This window comes from Sinocyclocheilus anshuiensis, unplaced genomic scaffold (genome assembly GCF_001515605.1).
Source record: "Sinocyclocheilus anshuiensis isolate Anshui unplaced genomic scaffold, SAMN03320099.WGS_v1.1 scaffold1479, whole genome shotgun sequence".
NCBI classification, from domain to species: Eukaryota; Metazoa; Chordata; class Actinopteri; order Cypriniformes; family Cyprinidae; genus Sinocyclocheilus; species Sinocyclocheilus anshuiensis.
Window position 1 is genome coordinate 513 of NW_015557136.1, and position 7,331 is coordinate 7,843.

Here is a 7,331-nt window from a genome sequence, read left to right on the forward strand (position 1 = left end):
GTCGGGCTGATTGCCTGTACTTCATTTGCATGCTATGGGTTAGATTGTCTCCACCTCTACTGAATGTATCCCGCCCCTTAAAATGTATATAAACTACAATGTATTACTGCTTTAGTCAGACTTTTGATGACTGCAGCGCCACGCAGCACGTTCTCAATAAAGAACTCTGCTGAAGATACCCAAGAGTCTCCTGGTCTCTGCTTCGACGAGGAAAAAGTTTTCTACAATACCCAGCCGTACCCAAAGGTGAACATTCTTTTATGTTTTACTCACCCTCATGCCTTCCAATATATTTTTCTTTCTTCTGCAGAACACTTTTGGAGTTTTTTTAGAAAGTTGACCAAGATCTGTTGAGGCATAAAATGCATCTGAGTGGGTATACCAACATTTTGATTATCCAAAAATGTAATGTAGAAAGCATAAATGTAATCCATATGGTTCCAGTTAATGAAACAAAGCACTACGGTTTAACTATTTACTTCTTCTTCTGCTTAAAATGACAATGATTGTTGTTACAATACAATGTAGATTTCTGTAAAAGTGTTCCCCCTCATACAATAAAATTCACAGACATCTTTTCATGTAGCTGTTTTTCACTGATTTTGGTTAAATGGTCCTTGGTTTATTTATTGACCCCTTACCAAATACGAACTGAAAATTATACACAAAGAAGAACCATTTAAGAAAGAAAGAAAGAAAGAAAGAGCTGCATGAAAAGAAAATACATAATTTGTTGTATTATCATATGGCATTAGAACACTTCTCTATGCTGATTACATATTTAAATAATATTAATAATAATAATAATAATAACAAAAGTTTATGCTGATTACAGATTTAAATAACATTAATAATAATAATAATAATAATAACAAAAGTTAACTTGTTCCACACCAGAATTTCCATGCTTATCTGCTGTAGATCACCACAGTCTTTCCACACGGCCTGAAACCAAAAAAACATTTTTTAATACTTTGTATTACATTCACACATCACAGCCTATGTTCCACTGAGACAATGATCTGAAAGCTGAGCAGGGGGCTGTTTCATAAAACTAGTTTACCAAATAAGCCAGGCTTATTCCAGTTAGTCTGACTTATTTTGAACCAAATCAATTGATAAGAAGTCAGACTAAATGAAATAAACCTGGCTTATTTGGTAAACTTATTTTATGAAACAGCCCCCTGGGAAGGTTAACAGTGATGTTTTGGTCTGCCATGTGATTTTAGCTAAATTTATAGAAAGTAAATTTATATTATTTACTTTGACTTAGCTGCATCATATAGTCCAGGATAGATGCAATTTTCATAATCAACAATCCAATATGTAACGACAGTTTACTCGGCCTCAGGCCTCAAGATGAATGTTTCATTCCTCATCAGAACACAAAGATTATATAAATTATTACTTATAAGATTAACATATGCACTTATAAACGCATAATATGTGTAGGTGAGCAAATGAGCCCAGAATGTGAAAGCAACACTTTTTAATTTCAAGTTAAATGTTTTTCCATAGAAAACCATTACAAAACGCTTAACGCATTAAGACAGTGACAATGGAGGACCAAATTCTGTACACTTCTTAATAAAATATACTATATACATGTACAGTAGAATATGAAAGGTGAAAAAAGCGTCTACCATGTTGCGTTTATATTCATAATCAATATAAGGTGTAACTTGCAGCCTACTGAATTCACTCTCAACACTGTTTTGATACAGTTAGCCACGTTCAGCATTTCAAAATGACCCGCCGTGTGAAAAACTGGCAGGTACTTCCAGACGAGCAAAGTGTCACGGTTCATGGGCTCACTGACTCATTCTAGCCCTCTCCGTGTCATTGTGGGTGTGGGTGTGGTTTGTGTTGCCAGTGATCAGCACCATCAGCTGATTAACGCCAGCTGTGGCTTATCAGCTGGCCTATTTAATGTCTGTGTTTTTTGTCCTGTGTTGTCAGATCGTTTGATGTTGTTACCATGTTCAGTCCGTGTCTCTCTGTCTCTGACCAGTTCCTGGAGTTTCCTTCTCTCCTCTGCCGTGGGCTTCGCTGCATGGATCCTCAAGCGTCGGCTGCCCGTTTGTGTCCCTGCACTACCCGGAGTTACCTTCACCTTTCCCCTGTCTGACTCTCGTCATCTTCCTTGTTGAGAATTCCCAATAAATGCTGTTTTTGCACATTCGCTACTGAATCCTCATCAGTGTTGCCAATTTAGCTACTTTGTAGCTAGATTTAACGACTTCCCTGCCCCTTTTGAGACTTTTTTCAAAAGTTTAGGGACAAATATAGCAACTTCTTGGACAAACCTTATCCAAGTTCTCATCTTGCCCACTGATCTACGTTCATCTTTATATAGATCAGTGATTTTGCCATTGTGATGTCATCTAGTGACATTTAGCTACCAGTTTTAGCTACTTTCAATTGAAAGCAGTTGGCAACACTGATCCTCATTCTTTCTCCCTGACACAAACACTTTATAACGTTACACTCGAACGAACTTTAATATGAATAAGTTTACTAAAGCTTGTTTTGAGTGTTTTGAGGTCAACTGATCTTTCTTACAAACATGCTGCAGTTTTCAGTGTTTTGCCTTTCAGCTATCGACACCAGTTATCCCTGTTGAAAAAAGCAAAGGACCAGCATAAACCAGCAAAGGACCAGCTTAAACCAGTATCCCAGCGTCAAAACATACCTAACCAGCATATGCTGGTTTTTTCAACAGAGCAGACCAGCTCAAACCAGCATCCCAGCTTCAAAACATACCTAACCAGCATGTGCTGGTTTTTTCAACAGGGATGTGACTGAACACCATTTAGAAATGCTAATCTTAGCTTCGAAAGTACACTTAACAAATGTGCAGCCACACTATATAAAATGTCGTATGAAAGACTTACCTCAGGTTGGCATGATGGCTGCTGTAGTATCGTCAAAATGTATTGTAGTTGGTGAAACATGCTCACTGAAGAAAGAGCGCGTTATTATCTCACACATTTCTGAATGGATAGCCTGAAATAAATTAAAATAATTTATGCACCTTTCCATCGCTGTCGCGTCGTACGGTACAGAAACAGCTCAGCCAACCATCCTGGGCACCAGCGTTGCCAGATTGGAAATGTCCAAGTATCGTACCAGAAGCTCAAAATTATCGTATTTGGAAGAAAATTATCGTACACGAGTAAAAAGGTACAGAATACAGCTATTTATCTACTAGTCTAGAACAGTGGTTCCCAACCCTGGTCCTGGAGGCACCCCAACACTGCACATTTTGCATGTCTCCTTTCTGTGACACGCCAGTTTCAAGTCTTGGAGTCTCTACTAATGAGCTAATGACCTGAATCAGGTGTGTTTGATTAAGGAGACATGCAAAATGTGCAGTGTTGGGGTGCCTCCAGGACCAGGGTTGGGAACCACTGGTCTAGAACAACAACTTTTTTACACAACCTTCAAATCACCACAATAAATAAATAACTATGCTAGGGCCCTATGAAATATGTTTTATTTTTTCCCAAATTCCATTTTTTTTTCATTCCAAATTAAAAAAAAGTTTGATTCTGTTTTTTTTTTTTTCTCCATTTTCATTTTTCTGGACTTGTATCTTGATTTGTAAATGGTTAAATTAGATTTTATTAATCAAAAGCACGTCTAATTAAATAATGAAACGTATACAATTCAACATCAAATCTATTAAAAAGTTTAACAAAAATTACATGTTTAGGGTCTTATGAAATGTTCTATTTTTTTCACCTTGTTTATTGTTACCAAATTCTGTGTTTTAATATGTCTAATTATTTGAATGCATAAAAACTACTGTTATTTATAGCCTTATGAAATGTTTTTTTCTTTCTTTAGAAATTCTGCGTTGTGTATTTTAATTTTTCTGGTTATCGAATGAAGGCATAATACATTAATCAAAACCACGTGACATTCATTCAGACCAAATACTATGATTCAGACAGACACAGAACATTTATTACACAGGATTTATATTTAAATAGCCTTTTTGCGGCTTAATATTTACAGATACTAGTCCATATCACGATTTAAGTGTAATGACCTTCCTTTGATTAATTCATCCAAACTTTGACAAATTCTGTGACATTCCGCGTTATACAGTAAATTCCGTTGACTGGATTCCGCAATTCCATCCGTGTTTTCTGCATCGCGTAAATCATAGGGCCACAGGCGTACCTTGTGGGAAGGTCCAAACACCACCTCTGAGTCGCTGTCATCAGAATCCTGCGTCTTGCCAGATGTTGAGGGTCCTGAGGTGTGCACCAACCCATTTAGAGCGTCTGTAATGAGCCGATTTCATGGCTTTGTTTTGATGAGGTTGACTTTGGAAAAAACACGTTCTGAAATTTCGAAATTATCGTACATTATGGGATTTTCATTATTGATCGTACATCGTACAGAGGTCAAAATTATCGTACAAATACGATAATTATCATACGTCTGGCAACGCTCCTGGGCTGAGCTAAATTCGTGGCAAATTTGAATCTGCGCACATACACACACGCACACACGCACACATTACACTAATGCTGCATTCCAAAAAAATTAATAAATAAATAATGCTTCGTTCCAGACAACTCAGATGTGGAATATTTCCCACCACAAACCCGGAAGTAACGTCTGGATTTAGTAACATTTAAAGTAGGCTACTTGGTATTGTTACTAATGATTAGTAGCATTAAAACATTGCAAGTATCTGTAAACATTAAAAGAGCGTTGTTCCATAAATTATTTCCGGGTTGAAGTGGGAAATATCCTAAATCCGAGTTGTACCGAATAATGATTAAAATGAGCATTTATTTGCAAGACAAGGTTAAAAGAGTAGTAAAATAAACAATGCATCATTTAAAGTACATGTATGTACAAATACTATTATTTGACCTTAAAAACCTCACTTTAACCCTCACATGATTAAAGATCTTCAATAGGCTAAAAAAACACTGACTGGATGATTTGTGGTTCAAAAAAATTTTTTCCCTATTTTTACAGGAATAATCTGTAAATATTAAATAACATTTTATGTAAAATTACACATTACTCTGTGAAAATACAGAAAATTTCCTTTTAAAAAACAGAACATTTATGTAATACCGAAATACAATAAATTATCTGTACATTTAATGGTGGAACTTTAAAATACAGAAAATATCTGTAAAACAATTACATTCATCGTATAGAAATTTCTGTAAAAAAAATACAGACAATTACCTGTAAAATAACTTTTTTTTTTTAACAGTGTAGGTGTAACTCTGTGAAAGTTAACATGACACATTTGATAAAGACAGGTGGTCTTTTAGAGAACGTCCCCTGAATAGATAAAGGGTAACAATAAAAATGATATAAATAATAGACAAGGAACAAGAGATTTTTTGAATGTCATAAGGCCAAAATTACCTTGAATCACATAGCATAAAGGGGTAGATTTGAATGGCTTCTTTTCAAGTTGGCCACCACCCCTCATATTGAATTTCGCCATCAAGGCATTTGACATATTTAAATTTACATTTAGTCATTTAGCAGACGCTTTTGTCCAAAGCGACTTACAAATGAGGACAATGGAAGCAATCAAAATCAACAAAAGAGAAATGATATGCAAGTGCTATAACAAGTCTCAGTTAGCTCAATGCAGTACACGTAGTAATTTTTTAACATAATATAATAAATAAAAAGAAAACAGATAGAATAGTAAAAGAATAGAGCAAGCTAGTGTTAGATGCCTTTTTTGCTTTTGTTAATCGTATAATAAAAAGAAAACAAAAAAGAATACAAAAAGATTAGAAAAACTAGTGTTACTTTTTTTTTAAAGAAAACAAGCAGTAAATTAATAGAGTGCAAGTCTAAAAGGGACATTTTTTTTTAAGGATAGAATTAGAATATTATAGAATTTTCAAATTAATTAATTGAAAACAGCACTCAAATCCAATCTAGTGACATCATGAAAACAAACAAATCATGCTTAAGCAGCTGGGTTCAAGAGTCCCGACGGGAGGCCTTTCTGCATGTTCTTCCTGTTGACGTGGCTTTGCTCTGGGTTTCAAGACATGCAGGTTAGGTGAACTAAAGATTCTAAAAGAAGAAAGTAATAAATATAAATAAATCCATCAGCTCTAGAGTATTTCCATCAGTAAGGTTATTTTCCATTCTGATATGTCTAGGAGTTAGATGATGTCTTAAATAGCATATCCAAGAAACCTACCTGCAAAGCTCCCTGAGGAACTCTACTCAAGTGCACCGAGGGCAAAACCTGCTTTAAACACAAAGGATGCTCACACCAAATGTTGATTTAATTTAGTTAATAGAAGTTAATTGATAAAGAAAATCTATGTATGACATTATTTTTGACAGCATTCTCATTTTACAGCATTTTTACACAAGTGCCTAATACTTTTAACAGTACTGTCGCGATAATTAAATAACTGTCTAATCGTGATTATTTGATTTAACCAACTGCGATTATTGTGCTTTTTATACGACACAAGGGGGAGTCATACACCAAAAGAAACAGAAGTGCACCAGTTTGCTTTTCATGCACTGTATAGCCTATACAGGGCTCCAAGCTCATTCTTCCCACTGGTCGCTCTTTTGCAACTAACTTTCTCAGCTGGTCGCACAAGAAGATGATTTGGTCGCAATATATTTATTTATTTATTTTTGCGCTACAACATGGGATTGTTCAATGCATGCTGATGAACTTTTATCATAGTTTATTCACATTCAACCCGTTCTTTATCATCAGTAGTATTATTTGTGATTAGAATTTTGTGAATGGGAGTTTCTCTTTTGCTGTGTTAAGCCGCTGGCTTCGGATGCTTTCACTTTCGAATTCGCGATCTTGTTGTCACTGTTTTGCTTACACATCTACACACCTTTAATTTTTTTTAAGACTAAAACAAAAGATGGATTCTTTTAAGAAGCGGTCTTTTACTTGACTTTCGCTTGAAAACCATTCATCGTTACCTTCAATATGCACGTAATTTTTGCTACGCGCACCTTCGCGCTCGTGCTAACGTGGCGAGTATACTCTCTAAAGCCTGTGTTATACTTTCCGCGTCCGCGAGTCCGCTAGGGTCCGCTATGGTATGCGTGACGTAAAAATCGTCATCGGTGCAATAACTCTGGGCAATTCTTTGTTCACATGTTTGTTTGTTGTTCATGCCGATCTACTACGCATGTATGGAACACAGTTTCGGTAGGATAATTGCAAGTAGTCCGCGTACGCGTCCGGATTGTACGCGCAGAAAGTATAACAGGCTGTCGAAGTGCTGTTTCGTTATGCTTTCAGTTTCGTTTGCCGTTTGATGTTTCTCATATGCAACAGA